A 15,833-nucleotide genomic window follows, 5' to 3' on the forward strand; every position below is an offset into this window, starting at 1 on the left:
TACAGATGAAGAACAGACTAGCATGGACAGTTGCATCAAATCAGTCTTTCAACTGAAGACGAAATCATCTTGTAAAAAGTATCTACGTTGCTTGAGGTAGTATCAGCAATATAGCTTTATTTCAATGCAGTTTGTAACTTTTTTTTATCTGAAAATTTAATAATTTATATATTATCACCAATAGGTTGCAAACATGTTATGATTCCTTCATGAGGTTTCATATTTTTCACAACACTATTCTTGGAGCTTTTGCATGTCCGCACTCTGGACATAACACTAATAAGAAGGTTGTCTTATAACCCTGGTCTCCAACAAAGAGCGTTCAGAAAACTAGGTTATTCATCAACAAACGCAGATTAATCTCAAGGGAAAAAAAAGACACCAATCAACTAATCAGTCAGGAGCAGGTATGCATGTTATTCATTTTGGTCATCAGATAACAAGAAAGGAAGGATGATTACAGTTTAACATCCTATCGATGATGAAGTTATCAGAGACACAGTAAAAGCTCAATTTGGGGAGGGTAATGAGCCGAACTCTTTCAAAGGAACCTTGCTAGTGTTCACTCTAAGAGTTGCAAGGAAATAATCGAAAACCTACATGTTGATTGCCGTCAGAAGATTTGGGCCACAATACTCCCGAATAAAAATGCAGCGTCTTAGTGATGCACTGCATCATTCAGTGATATTAGACAACAAACTGGCTTCTGAAAACATACACGCAAACTATGCTCAGTAAGCAGATGTCCTATCCTTTTAATGTTTGTCTTGATATAGACCATTTCTCATCAGTCAAACACAACTCTAACAATACTTAACAATTACGATAACAGTACTCCTTAAAAATTAATTAAAAAAGTGCTTAACCCTTGTGCTAACACACAATCCATCAATTATTCATATCAGCATATTAAATATGGCCTAAAACAATATATAATGCCAACAACATGTGGTTTTTCCTATCAGAAAAGGAAATTTGTTATTAACCACATACCATGCATCTGGACTTCGGTGATCTCACGGGAACCGGCAGTGTCGCATGGTTATATTGTGGCCACAAATATCTTAACTGTCAAATTCTTGTCTGTAAAAATGTAGGCCATCACCATTTTTCACACCATCTAGTTAACATAAAAGTGATTTAGTACTATACAAAACAAAATTGTAGATAAAAATAGCAATAAATAATAAACATACAGACATAAACTGATCAACCAAAATATCAAACATCTGTGTAATAGCATGGCGATACTCCTTTGGCATTATGAGCAATTAGCTATGACACAGATTTTAAGAGTGCTTTACTATGTGGTTGAAAGAACATAATGCTGAATCTTCACACAAAGGTCAAAACATGTAACAGAGTATTGGCAAGTTTTCACCAATAGGCTTCAATATTGTATTCACTAACATTCAGAGTGTGTGTGAAGAGGTTGGGAATACTATATGCTGCTTACTATGCTTCTGAATACTTATGCCTTCCCCAGCATTTTAATACAGTCCGCATGATGAATGTTTTACACTATTGAATGTAATATGTATGTCCAAATCCTTCACATCCACTACCAGTTTCTGTGTGGTTAGAACAATTCCAGCAGTCTTGCCATTTCTGTGTCTCTATAAGCCACTTTTGAATGGCAGGGGAGTGTTTGGCTTTATTTAAATGTTGGCACCTGAGAACAAAGCCACACAAATACAGCGCCATCTATGGATTGTTTATAAAGCTATAGAAATCACTGTTTTTGTTTGGTAGTTATAAGGCTGTGAGTGAAAGCAAACAACAATGGCTTTGAAAACTGTTGCTCCCACTAGTTCTAAAGTTTGTGCTGTAATTTAATGTTTGCATCTGGTATGGTCTAGGGCTGCTTAATCTTGTCAGTAGTTTGCCTACAAAGGGTACTCAATATTTTAATTATCACCTAAAAATATAAAGTTACATTTTTTTATTTATGCTGGTACATGTTTGCAAAAAATGGCTCTGAGCACTATGCGACTTAACTTCCGAGGTCATCAGTCACCTAGAACTTAGAACTAGTTAAACCTAACTAACCTAAGGACATCACACACATCCATGCCCGAGGCAGGATTCGAACCTGCGACTGTAGCGGTCGCTCGGTTCCAGACTGCAGCGCCTAGAACTGCACGGCCACTCCGGCCGGTTACGTGTTTGCAGTCCTGGTACACAGTAAAATCTCTGAGCCATAGTACTGTAACACGCAATTACAGGAGAGAAAACAAACAGAACAGCCCACTGATGAAGTTGATCATACTCTGATGATTTATTTTCAGAGCAGTGGAAATATTGCAGAAGTATCAGGTCAATACAGATGGCTACAGGCATCACCTGGATTGCCCTGACGCATATACAACATTTTGCCTGCTGTGAATACCTGCGGGGTACTCCATTTTATCAATGGTTGGTGCTATTTTGTTTTGGCTCATCTAGTAGCATGTTACAGTACTATGGCTCAGAGACTTCAGTGTGTACCAGGACTGCAGTCATGTACCAGCATAAAAAAAAAATAAATTATGTAACTTTATTTTTTGAAGTGATAACTGAAACTATGACTACCTCTTTGATCCAGTATACAGACTGATGAAACTGTAAGACAAATGGACCTAAAACTATAATCTGATGAATTACTGGTGTTCCGACTGCTCCATCAGCTACATGATTTTACATTTAACAACTTCTACTCTACATAAATTTTACAGAAAAGCTCTGAAGTGTGTGCAAAATGGGTACCAAAGAAGACCAAAGAGTGTGAACTGGGTGAGAACTTTTTACCACTGTTGAGAAGATGAGAAAGATGAGGTTTTGACACACACACACACACACACACACACACACACACACACACACACACACACACACACACAGTGCTGCCTGAATGCAAAATGCTGATACTTGCAACACTGTGATGACTGAAAGCACAATGCTGGGACTGCAGTTTCACGATAGCCAGGGATGAAGGGTCATGTCAGATGGAGTGGGATGGGAAGAAAAGATAAGTGGGGAGCAGAAGGGAGAGTTGAAGAAGGGAGGCAAAACCTTGGAGAGAGGCAGCAGATGTGTGAGATAAGAATACAGGAAGAGGAGGAGGAGGAGGAGGTGGTGGTGGTGGTGGTGGTGGTTTGTGGGGGCACTCAACATCAAGGTCATCAGTGCCCGGACATGTTCCCAATGTTTCCAGTTTCAATCTCGCCACTTCCCGTATGATGATGAGGACAACACAGACACTCAGTCCCAGGGCGGAGAAAATCACCGATCCAGCCGGGAATTGAATCCTGGACCCCGTGATCCAGAGCCAGCAACGCTAGCCACTAGACTCCGAGCTGCGGATGGAATACAGTAGGGAGAAGCAGCAGATGTATGGAAGAACCAGCAAGTGCATGAGGTAAGAATGAGATGTCTTGGCACTAGAACTGGTGAGTTTGTATAGCACATAATGACGACGACATGGAGGAGTGGGTTAGGACTGGATGACAAAACAGAGGAAACAAAGACTGTTGGGAAGAGGGTGTGGGCGTAGGGGGTGCGTGGGACTAAGGCCAGGAGGACTATGGGAATGATCGATGTGCTGCAAGGGTAACTCCCATCTACACAGTTCAGGAAGTCTGCTGCTGAAGTGAAGAATCCAGATGGAACGCATTTTGAAGCAACCATTTAAGACCACATTTATTACACTGCCCAGCAACCCACACCACATCCAGGTCCATCCATATACCACGACCACTACCACCCCCTGTCTGTTAAAGAGATTTGTGCAAGACCTGTACCATCATCACTCTAGTGCAACTTACTCTTGTGTCACCACAAGCTTATCCTATCCCATCATAGACAAGACCACCTTTGAAAACAGCCACGTCATGCAACAGTTCTGCTGCAATTTCTGCATAGCATTTCAAATGGACATGACCACTGACCAACTCTCCACCAGAATGAATGGCCACACCAAACTGTAGCCAAAAACACAGTTGACCATCCAGTGGCAGAACATGCTGGTGGGCACAACATGCTTGGTTTTAATGGCTGTTGCACCCACACCATCTTAGTCACAGTTTCTACCTTTTCTGTTCTAACAGCTGCTTCCAACCCACCCCCACTCATCGTCGTCATCCTGCACTGCATAAACTCACCAGTTCCAGCACCTGTGTATCACATTCCTATCCTGTTGTGATGTATCATGCAGTGTAACTTGCTATGACAGTGCGAGAGAGAGAGAGAGAGAGAGAGAGAGAGAGAGAGACAGACACACAAAAATATTGCATAGCAATCTGATTGCTATGCAAAAGAGCCCTATAGAATATTTCTCCGTACTTTGGTTATCACTTTCAGCTCAACACGCTATCTGCAGCAGCTGGAGCAGATTTCTACAACAGCGGAAGCATGTAATCGCTATCAGTTTCACACATCGCCCTGTGTACGCTGTATGTATTTACCCACAACAGTGAACATACAGTTACTCACACACATAGAAAGACAATACAAGGTGGTGTGGGAAACATTTCAGTATAAAGGTCCTGTAGAGCTAAATAGTAATTAGCCTAGTAGCAGTAGTAAACAAATTTATTTTTTTTTTTCAAAGGAGCCTTTATACTGTGCACCTGCTGCCTTACTGCAGGCCATCAGACACAAATTCCCAACTTTCCCTTCCATTCTCCACCTCCTTTTTCACCTTCCCCCACTACCTGACAACTCCTTACCCTAATTGTGTGTGTGTGTGTGTGTGTGTAAGGGTTGGGTAGGGCGGGGCGGAAGTTCACACGCATGCTTGAAAGGGGATTGGTCCAAATGCTAGCGATGTTTTCATTCTTCTTTGTGCACTTGTTGGCACTCCATATGTCTGCTATTTGGTAAGTTGTTATCTTTATCACTTAATTATTTACATTCTGCTAGAACTTTCCATTCCATACCTATGAAATTGAGACATTTCATCCAATACTGTCACTATGGGAAACTGTCCTTCCAAACACCCCACTACACACTCTGCAGACATGTGAGATAACAGAACTATTTCTCTATGGCTTTGATATCTGTTTTGGCATACTTCAAACTGCATGGCCTAAGAATATTCATTCTGAAATAAGAGGAACTCACAATGTTCTGGGTAACCACTGCACATAACGATAAGTACAAGCAAAATGTTCAAGCTGACTGAAATACTGCATTAATGATTTATTTTAGAAAGTAACTGGAGAAGCTAAAAAATAAAAATTAACAATCAAATACACAGATGTTACACATAAAAACTTTAAGAGATAGTAAAAAGAAGGTAACTTAACATATAAATACTGTACAGCTGACCTGAAAAATGAAATCATGTGGATGCAAAGAACACATGTGGCAACAAAACAATCATTTTCAGTATTTAATCAATTATTTCTCAAAACATTAACCCTTTTTTAGCTGCTTGTTTAAACTTTGGGCCACAATATCAGTTGACTGGAGTATTCCATGGTTTTCGTGTTTAATTCATAGCTTTATGAGTGACTTAATTATTTCAATTTTGTTATATGTGTACTTGTCTTATTTTTAGGCCAAACTGAGTGACTCTGGCGAAACTGCTCTTACAATCAGCTGTGTCCACTTGTTAATACCAAATTAAATTTTTATTAAATAAAAAAGAATCTGTGTGAGCATGGGTGTTCTCACTTAAATACACTCCTGGAAATTGAAATAAGAACACCGTGAATTCATTGTCCCAGGAAGGGGAAACTTTATTGACACATTCCTGGGGTCAGATACATCACATGATCACACTGACAACCACAGGCACATAGACACAGGCAACAGAGCATGCACAATGTCGGCACTAGTACAGTGTATATCCACCTTTCGCAGCAATGCAGGCTGCTATTCTCCCATGGAGACGATCGTAGAGATGCTGGATGTAGTCCTGTGGAACGGCTTGCCATGCCATTTCCACCTGGCGCCTCAGTTGGACCAGCGTTCGTGCTGGACGTGCAGACCGCGTGAGACGACGCTTCATCCAGTCCCAAACATGCTCAATGCGGGACAGATCCGGAGATCTTGCTGGCCAGGGTAGTTGACTTACACCTTCTAGAGCACATTGGATGGCACGGGATACATGCGGACGTGCATTGTCCTGTTGGAACAGCAAGTTCCCTTGCCGGTCTAGGAATGGTAGAACGATGGGTTCGATGACGGTTTGGATGTACCGTGCACTATTCAGTGTCCCCTCGACGATCACCAGTGGTGTACGGCCAGTGTAGGAGATCGCTCCCCACACCATGATGCCGGGTGTTGGCCCTGTGTGCCTCGGTCGTATGCAGTCCTGATTGTGGCGCTCACCTGCACGGCGCCAAACACGCATACGACCATCATTGGCACCAAGGCAGAAGCGACTCTCATCGCTGAAGACGACACGTCTCCATTCGTCCCTCCATTCACGCCTGTCGCGACACCACTGGAGGCGGGCTGCACGATGTTGGGGCGTGAGCGGAAGACGGCCTAACGGTGTGCGGGACCGTAGCCCAGCTTCATGGAGACGGTTGCGAATGGTCCTCGCCGATACCCCAGGAGCAACAGTGTCCCTAATTTGCTGGGAAGTGGCGGTGCGGTCCCCTACGGCACTGCGTAGGATCCTACGGTCTTGGCGTGCATCCGTGCGTCGCTGCGGTCCGGTCCCAGGTCGACGGGCACGTGCACCTTCCGCCGACCACTGGCGACAACATCAATGTACTGTGGAGACCTCACGCCCCACGTGTTGAGCAATTCGGCGGTACGTCCACCCGGCCTCTCGCATGCCCACTATACGCCCTCGCTCAAAGTCCGTCAACTGCACATACGGTTCACGTCCACGCTGTCGCGGCATGCTACCAGTGTTAAAGACTGCGATGGAGCTCCGTATGCCACGGCAAACTGGCTGACACCGACGGCGGCGGTGCACAAATGCTGCACAGCTAGCGCCATTCGACGGCCAACACCGCGGTTCCTGGTGTGTCCGCTGTGCCGTGCGTGTGATCATTGCTTGTACAGCCCTCTCGCAGTGTCCGGAGCAAGTATGGTGGGTCTGACACACCGGTGTCAATGTGTTCTTTTTTCCATTTCCAGGAGTGTATATTGAGTTACTGTCAGGTGAGACAATGACCGAACATAGGTTTATACCAATTGTGTTCACTTGTTCCCTAAATCTTGTTCCTAAGTTTGTGTCTGGGTAACATATATCCACACAAAGAAAACAATTTTTTTTGGGTTTAATAATTCTGAAAGAAGATTTTGCACATTCTTTTAACATTCTTCATAAATCCAACAAATTTAACTGCATCGTACCTCCTGAAACGACAAAGCTCAAAAGGAATGTAACTTTTGGTTATGTATTAATACGGCAACTAACTACACACTTGATATCAAAATCACCAAGCCACAACAGTCAACGGAAAAATTGCAGAGTAATAGTTATGAATTCATTATAGTTACAAATTGGTTGGAAATAAAATAAAATCAAGAGTCGTGTGACAATGACCAAAGTACACAGTTTCTTATTTTATCATATACAAAGCAAAAGGGGGGAATGTACAATAACAGTGTAGGAAAAGACAGATTCCTACATGTCCTAAAGAAGACACATTAAGTTGCAGACAGGTACAACTAAATGACACTTATACAAAGCCCTCAGCCGCAGCATCCATCAGCAACCCCCCCCCCCCACCCCCCCCCACACACACCATTCATACACACAAGCAACCACACCTCATGCACACATGACTGTCAACTCCAGCATCTAGGGTCAGAATGCAACTACCACATGGCAAACATGCAGCAATCTGGAAGGGGTGGGGTAGTAGTGTATGGGTCGTGAGAGTGACGAATGCTGTCTGGCGGAGTGTGCATGGACTAGGACGCCAAGAAGTGCAGCATCAGGAGGATGTGAGGCATGGAAGTGCAGAAATGAGAGGCGAAAAATAAGACGAGTGGGGAAAGGTGGGTGGGTGCGCTGGCAGAGGGCAGTACATAAACAGAATTGGGGACGAGAATGAGGAGGAGATGACAGCACAAAGGGGGTGGAAACTGTTGAGTGGATAGTGTGGGGACAGTATGTTACTGTAGGGCAAAGTAGACAACCCTGTAGCACAACATGCAGCTAAACATAACATACTTTATTTCAATGGCAGCTTAGCTGCCCGAGCCATATGGATCCTTCATTCCACCGCCAACTTTTCTGAACTGCGCAGATGTGAGTTATTCTTACAACACATTCTCCGCTCCTGTAATTATCCTAGCCTCAACCTATGGTAACATACTGTCCCCACACCCTTCACCCAACAGTCCCCACACCCTCTGTAATATCACCTCCTCCCCATTCTCATCTCCCAACCTTTTTATTTGCTGCCCTCTGCCAACGTGCCCAACCATCTTTCCCTGCTCCTCTTCCTTTTAGGTCCTTTTTTCCCCACCTCCCTGCCCCACAACCTCCTGATGCTGCACTTATTGACATACTAATTGCTGCACACTCCCCACCTGTCCACTATTATCCCTCCCATTCCCTGTCCCTTCCACATTGCTGCTTGCCTCCCATGTGACGGCTGCATTCTGTCCCAAGATACTAGAGTAGGTAGTCATGTGTATGAGGTGTGCTTGCTTGTGTGCATTTGTATTTTGCTGATGGAGGCTGCGGCCAAAGGCTTTATGTAAGTGTCTTAATTGTGACTGTCCGCAACGGAGTTTATCTTCTTTATGGTAAGTAGCAGTCTGTGTTCTCCTACATTTTTTATATTTCTACCTGGAGTTTTACATACAATTAAGTTTCACATTGCAGAGAATGTTAAAATCCCAGATGTTTAACCCTTTTTGAAATGTCATCAATTATTTCCCACATCTGGTGCCTATAAAACAGTGTATGGTGACTATTAGCTGAGGTACTCTAGACAGATAGGTAAATGAACACCCTGTAGAACAGATGTCAAGTTGCAGAAAGGCACAACAAAAAGACTACAACACAATTAGCTTTCGGCCAACAAGGCCTTTGTCAAAGTTAGACAACATACACATACACATGTACACACTCATGCTAATGCAACTCACACATGTGACCACATTCTCTGGCAGCTGTAGCCAGACTGCAAGCAGCAGGACATCATAGGAGAGGCAATCCGGTGGGGTAAGGAGGAGGCTGGGGCGGGGGCAGGGAGGGAAGGGGGAGGGATAGCAGGATAGGGATGGGGGACAGTAAAGTGCTGCCGGGGAGTGAGCAAGGATGAAGTGGAGAGTGAGGCAGCTAGGAGCAGTCGGGAGGTTAGACGGAGGGTGGGGGAGAGAGGCGGAGTTTAGCAGCAAATAAGAGATGTAAAATGACTGGGTGCATTGGTGGAAAAGAGGGCTGTGTAGTGCTGGAATGGGAACAGGGAAGGTGCTAGTGGGTTAGGACAGTGACTAACAAAGGTTGAGACCAGAACGGTTATGGGAATATTGAATATATTGCAGAGAGAGTTCACATATATGCAATTCAGAAAAGCTGGTGTTGGGGGGGAAGGATCCAGTTGGCACAGGCTGTAAAGCAGTCACTGAAATGAAGAACATCGTCTTGGGCAGCACGCTCAGCAACAGGGTGGTCATTCATGCGGACAGACAGCTTATTGGTTGCCATGCCCACATAGAATGCAGCACCATGGTTGCAGCTTAGCTTGTACATCACTGACTAGTTTCACAGGTAGTCCTGCCTTTGATGGGATAGATGAGGTTTGTAACAGAACTGGTGTAGGTGGTGATGGTAGGATGTATGGGACAGGTCTTGCATCTAGGCCTATTAGAGTGATATGAGCCATGGGGTACAGGGTTGGGAGTAGGGGTGGTGTAGGGATGGATGAGGATATTGTGTAGGTTTGGTGGGCGTTGGAATACCAGAGTAATTACGAGCTGTAAAGGAATGGGTGAGACCCTTGGTATTTTTTGAGAGGGACTGCTCATCACTACAGATGTGGTGGTCGTAGGTGGCTCTGCTGTATGGAAGGGAGTTCTTGGTATGGTATGGGTAGCAGCTGTTGAAGTTGAGGTATTGCCGGTGGTTGGTAGGTTTGATATGGACAGAGGTGCTGATACAGCCATCTCTGCAGTGGAGGGCAACAATGAGGAAGGTGGTTTGATGTGTTGAGTAGACCTGGTTAAGTGAATGGGGGAGAACATATCGACGTTCTGGAGGAATATAGACAGGTTGTCCTCACCCTTGATCTAGATCATGAAGATGTCATCAATTAGTCTAACCCAGGTGTGGAGTTTGGGATTCTGGGTGTTTAGGAAGGACTCCTATTGATGGCCCATGAACAGGTTGGCATCTGATGGTGGCAGGTGGGTGCCCATTGCCGTACCCCGGATCTGTTTGTAGGTAATGCCTTCAAAGGAAAAGTAATTGTGAGCGAAGATATACAGGGTTATTACAAATGATTGAAGCGATTTCACAGTTCTACAATAACTTAATTATTTGAGATATTTTCACAATGCTTTGCACACATACAAAAACTCAAAAAGTTTTTTTAGGCATTCACAAATGTACGCTATGGGCCCATTTAGTGATTCGGCAGACATCAAGCCGATAATCAAGTTCCTCCCACACTCGGCGCAGCATGTCCCCATCAATGAGTTCGAAAGCATTGTTGATGCGAGCTCGCAGTTCTGGCACGTTTCTTGGTAGAGGAGGTTTAAACACTGAATCTTTCACATAACCCCACAGAAAGAAATCGCATGGGGTTAAGTCGGGAGAGCGTGGAGGCCATGACATGAATTGCTGATCGTGATCTCCACCACGACCGATCCAACGGTTTTCCAATCTCCTGTTCAAGAAATGCCGAACATCATGATGGAAGTACGGTGGAGCACCATCCTGTTGAAAGATGAAGTCGGCGCTGTCGGTCTCCAGTTGTGGCATGAGCCAATTTTCCAGCATGTCCAGATACACGTGTCCTGTAACGTTTTTTTCGCAGAAGAAAAAGGGGCCGTAAACTTTAAACCGTGAGATTGCACAAAGCACGTTAACTTTTGGTGAATTGCGAATTTGCTGCACGAATGAGTGAGGATTCTCTACCGCCCAGATTCGCACATTGTGTCTGTTCACTTCACCATTAAGAAAAAAATGTTGCTTCATCACTGAAAACAAGTTTCGCACTGAACGCATCCTCTTCCATGAGCTGTTGCAACCGCGCCAAAAATTCAAAGCGTTTGACTTTGTCATCGGGTGTCAGGGCTTGTAGCAATTGTAAACGGTAAGGCTTCTGCTTTAGCCTTTTCGGTAAGATTTTCCAAACCGTCGGCTGTGGTACGTTTAGCTCCCTGCTTGCTTTATTTGTCGACTTCCGCGGGCTACACGTGAAACTTGCCCGCACGCGTTCAACCGTTTCTTCGCTCACTGCAGGCCGACCGTTGATTTCCCCTTACAGAGGCATCCAGAAGCTTTAAACTGCGCATACCATCGCCGAATGGAGTTATCACTTGGTGGATCTTTGTTGAACTTCGTCCTGAAGTGTCGTTGCACTGTTATGACTGACTGATGTGAGTGCATTTCAAGCACGACATACGCTTTCTCGGCTCCTGTCGCCGTTTTATCTCACTGCGCTCTCGAGCACTCTGGCGGCAGAAACCTGAAGTGCGGCTTCAGCCAAACAAAACTTTATGAGTTTTTCTACGTATCTGTAGTGTGTCGTGACCATATGTCAATGAATGGAGCTACAGTGAATTTATGAAATCGCTTCAATCATTTGTAGTAGCCCTGTAGTTGGTCATGGTGACTAGGAAGGAGGTGGTTGGTTTGGAATCCGTCACGCATTGGGAAAGGTAGTGTTCAATAGCAGTAACGCCATGGGTATTGGGGATGTTAGTGTAAAGGGAAGTGGCATCAATAGCAAAGAGCAGGGCACCGTGTGGTAAAGGGACAGGAACTGTAGAGAGACTGTGGAGGAAATGGTTGGTATCATTTATTTAGGAGGGCAGGTTACGGGTAAAAGGTTGAAGGTTTTGGGATACAAAAGCAGAGATTCTCTTAGCGTGGGCACAGTAACTTGCCAAAATGGGGCATACGGATGTTTGGGTTTACGGACTTTAGGAAGCACGTAGAAGGTAGGAGTGCTGGGAGGTGAGGAGAGAGATGGACTCGTGGGAGAGGTTCTGGATGGGCCATGACCAACTATATCTTCATCCACAATTATTTTTCCTTTGGAGGCATTAACTAAAAACAAATCTGGGGTACAGCTATGGGCACCGTGCTATGCAAACTTATTCATGGGCCATCTAGAGGAATCCTTCCTAAACACCCAGAATCCCAAATGCCTCATCTGGTTCAGATTCAATGATGACATCTTCATGATATCGATCGAGGGCGAGGGCATCCTATCCACATTCCTCCAGAATCTCGACACCTTTTCCCCCATCTGGTCCTACTGAACCCAACCAAGTCACCTTCCTCGATGTTGACTTCCACCACGAAGATGGTTGTATCAGTATTCTGTCCATGTCAAACCTACCAACCACCTGCAATAACTTCACTTTGACAGGTGCCACCCATTCCACACCAGAAAGTCCCTTCCATACAGCTGAGCCACCTGTTGCCATCACATCTGTAGTGACAAGCGATCTCTTTCGAAATATACCAAGGGTCTCATGAGGCCTTTACAGATCGTAATTACCCTCCCAACCTTGTACAAAAACATCTCCAATGCCTTATCTTTCCAGTCTCCCAACAACTCCCAAAGCACCACTGTCTGGCCACAGAGGAGCATTCTCCTTGTGACTCAGTACCACCCTGGACTGGGATAACTGAATTACATTCTCCACCAGGGAATTATCTCATTGTGCCCTAAAATCAGAATCCTTCCTACTCCTACAACAGCGGTATTCCACAGCCCAACGACCCGACACAATACCGTCATCCATCCCTCTACAACTCCAGCTGCCAATCCCTTGCCTCATAGCTCATATCCCTGTAATATACCTAGATGCAAGACCTGTCCCATCCATCCTCACCACCACCACCACCACCACCACCACCACCACCACCACCACCACCACCACCACCTATTCCAGTCTGGTCACAAACAACACCCATCCCATCATAGGCAAGGTTACCTGTGAAATAAGTCATGTGATTTACAAATAAAGCTGCAATCACAGTGCTGCATTCTACATGGGCAAGACAACCAACAAGCTGTCTGTCCACATTTATGGCCACCTACAAACTGTGGCCAAGAAATAACTGGACCACCCTGTTACTGAGCACGCCACCCAAACGAACGTCCTGCATTTCAATGACTGCTTCACAGCCATCTGGATCCTTTTCACCAACTACAGCTTACCCACTAGACCCTTCCTTGTTCCCATTCCAGTACTACACAGCCCTCTATTCCACCAACGCACAAAGTCTTTTTACTTCTCTCCTTTTGGCTAAACCCCCCCCCCCCCCCTCTGCTGCTTCTTTTTTTCTTTTCCTTTTTCTTCTTACCCGTCCTCCATCTAACCTGTATGCTCCCAGCAGCACTGTAATATCACCCACCCCTTCCCTGGTATCTCTCCCCCTCTCCACCCCAGCCTCCTCATTATCCCCACTAGTTGCCTCTCCCATAATGTCCTGCTGCTCGCAGTCTGGTTCCAGCTGCCAGAGACTGTGGTCATGAGTATGTGCGAGTTGCATTTCCGTGAGTGTGTGTATCTTGTATAATTTGGACAAAGGCCTTGTTGGCCGAAAGCTAATTGTGTGACAGTCTCTTTGTTTTGCCTTTCTGCTACTCAGTCTCTCTGCTGTATGGTGGGTAGCAACTATCCTTTTCATTATTATTATTATTCTGTTACATTCCATCCTGGATTTTCTGTTGTTTAATTTAGCCTGATGGCTTTTCTTCCATCCCAACACAGGGCTGTTTTACTTTGTTACTATTTTCTAATGCATTACTAAGTGTCCTTCCTTCTCTCTCTTCTTTTCTGTGTATCTCTTGTCACCTCACAAACTGCACTGCATGTTCTACTAATGAGCCACACTGTATCAATCATCTTGGCCACACACAACAGACCACAAGACCATGCCGATTGTTCATGAAGCATCATTTGTCCCATATTAGACATGCCAATATTATTAATCCTACGCCTTCATATAGATCACTCTCTTGGTGTCACCTATGTGTGTTTTCGTATGTTTTTTCCAGCACCCTTCCTGTGCCAGAAGAACTTTTATCTCATGCTAACAACCCTTCCCCACCCCCATTACTTCCCCCCTCTATTCCAGTTCCCACCCACTAATTTTGCCAAACCAAGCTCTTCTGCTGTCCCCCCATTAGTCACTTACCCACCCACAGGCCTGCAACACACATTACACATATTTTTGTTTTTCATTTAATCTCTTTGTGACATCACACCAATTTCAGTTGGTTTTTACCTTTCACTATTTGCCTACTCCCTAAGATTTCATCCTTTTCCCCCTTATTTCATCCTTTTTTTTCCTTTTGTATTTCTTCCCACGTGTTTGAGTGTATTTTTGCAAATTTTTTCATATGTAATTCTACAGCATTTACATATTTTTTCCACCATCATGGATCCTTGCTCCTTCTGTCTGTATCAACACAGAAAAGTTTCCTTGTCCCTAGCCAGAACCCAGTGCCACATACTGTTTCTGCATCGTTGCTTGGCTTAAGGAATCTCCCCCCCCCCCCCCCCCCCCAAATGACCTTACCATCAAATAACCAATCTCTGGCTGCCACTCTTCCTTCCACAATGACCTCCATCTGTTTAGATTCCGCCAAACCTTAGCCCTCACCAACATAGTCCTGTAAAACCATATCAATCAGTCCCAAACCTCCTTGCAATACCTTCTCTCCATTATTAAAATTCTCCTGCTATGCAATCCCAAATTCCTGGATCCCATAACACACACAAACTCTTGCCCTCCAGGAACTAGAGCAACATGCACAATGCCACCTCAAAAAACTCTCCAACCTGCTCACTTCCTAGTCCTACCTTGGACTACCACTGTCCACCACCTCTACAACAACCTCCAAACTTCCTCCTCGTCCCCTCAGAGCTGACACACCCTGTCTCGCAGACTTAAATTCATCCACCTATAAACACTGCCACAGTGACCCCATTCCAGAAATCCAGCACGATCTCGTCTCTACTCAACCACTAGGGTCATCCCCAAACCTCTTGCTGGAGTCTCTCTCTTTCCACACCCATACCATTACACGCACTCCGACCTTCTACATGCTTCCTAAAAGTCCATAAACCCTACCACCCAGGATGCCCCATTGTGGCCAGTTACTGTGCTCCCACTGAGAATCTCTGCTCTCTTAGACCAACACCTTCAGCCTATTACTCGCAACCTACCCTCCTACATAAAAGATACCATCCATTTCCTCTACTGAATCTCCACAGTTCCTATCCCTTTACCACAAGGTGCCATGCTCTTCACTATTGATGCCACCTCCATTTACACTAACACCCCCAATGCCATGGCCTTACTGCCATTGAATAATTCTTTTGCCAATGCCCGACAGATTACAAAGGCCAACGAAGGAAAAACTTTTTTGCTGAAAATACCTTATTCTTATATTTTTCAGGGTGGGAAATCCAAATACGATACTTAAAAAACTGTATCACCCACCATTACTTCGCATTTTACAGTTAAATTTATTAAATTAAGCCATTTTTAAAGAATTTAACAGCTTTTATATAGTTAAAGTAATTTAAAAAGGAGGTGTAATGAATGTAGATGATGTTGGTAGCACTGCTGAAAAAACATTTGCTGGCAAAAAAGGTCAATTCTATTTTTGCATTAATAGATGATGTTTTGTTTACTGTCAACCTAACCTCACTTTCCTGTTTCCTGTACATACGCTCAG

The 15,833-nt window shown here is 44.6% G+C and overlaps 1 protein-coding gene across 3 annotated transcripts in view; it reads right to left on the minus strand.

Annotated features, from left to right (window-relative positions):
* The window catches only part of LOC126475329 (transcription factor IIIA-like), an 82,820-nt gene that overhangs the window by 23,119 nt on the left and 43,868 nt on the right, over positions 1–15,833 (minus strand). Inside the window, exon 8 of one of the 3 annotated variants that reach the window (XR_007586703.1) lies at positions 994–1,120. The exons of the other annotated variants lie outside the window; for them this stretch is intronic. The gene's annotated coding sequence lies outside the window, so the exon portion shown is untranslated. The remainder of the gene's footprint in view (positions 1–993; positions 1,121–15,833) is intronic. 3 annotated transcript variants of the gene reach the window in all.

Source organism: Schistocerca serialis, chromosome 4, assembly GCF_023864345.2.
Source record: "Schistocerca serialis cubense isolate TAMUIC-IGC-003099 chromosome 4, iqSchSeri2.2, whole genome shotgun sequence".
In the NCBI taxonomy this organism is placed as follows: Eukaryota; Metazoa; Arthropoda; class Insecta; order Orthoptera; family Acrididae; genus Schistocerca; species Schistocerca serialis.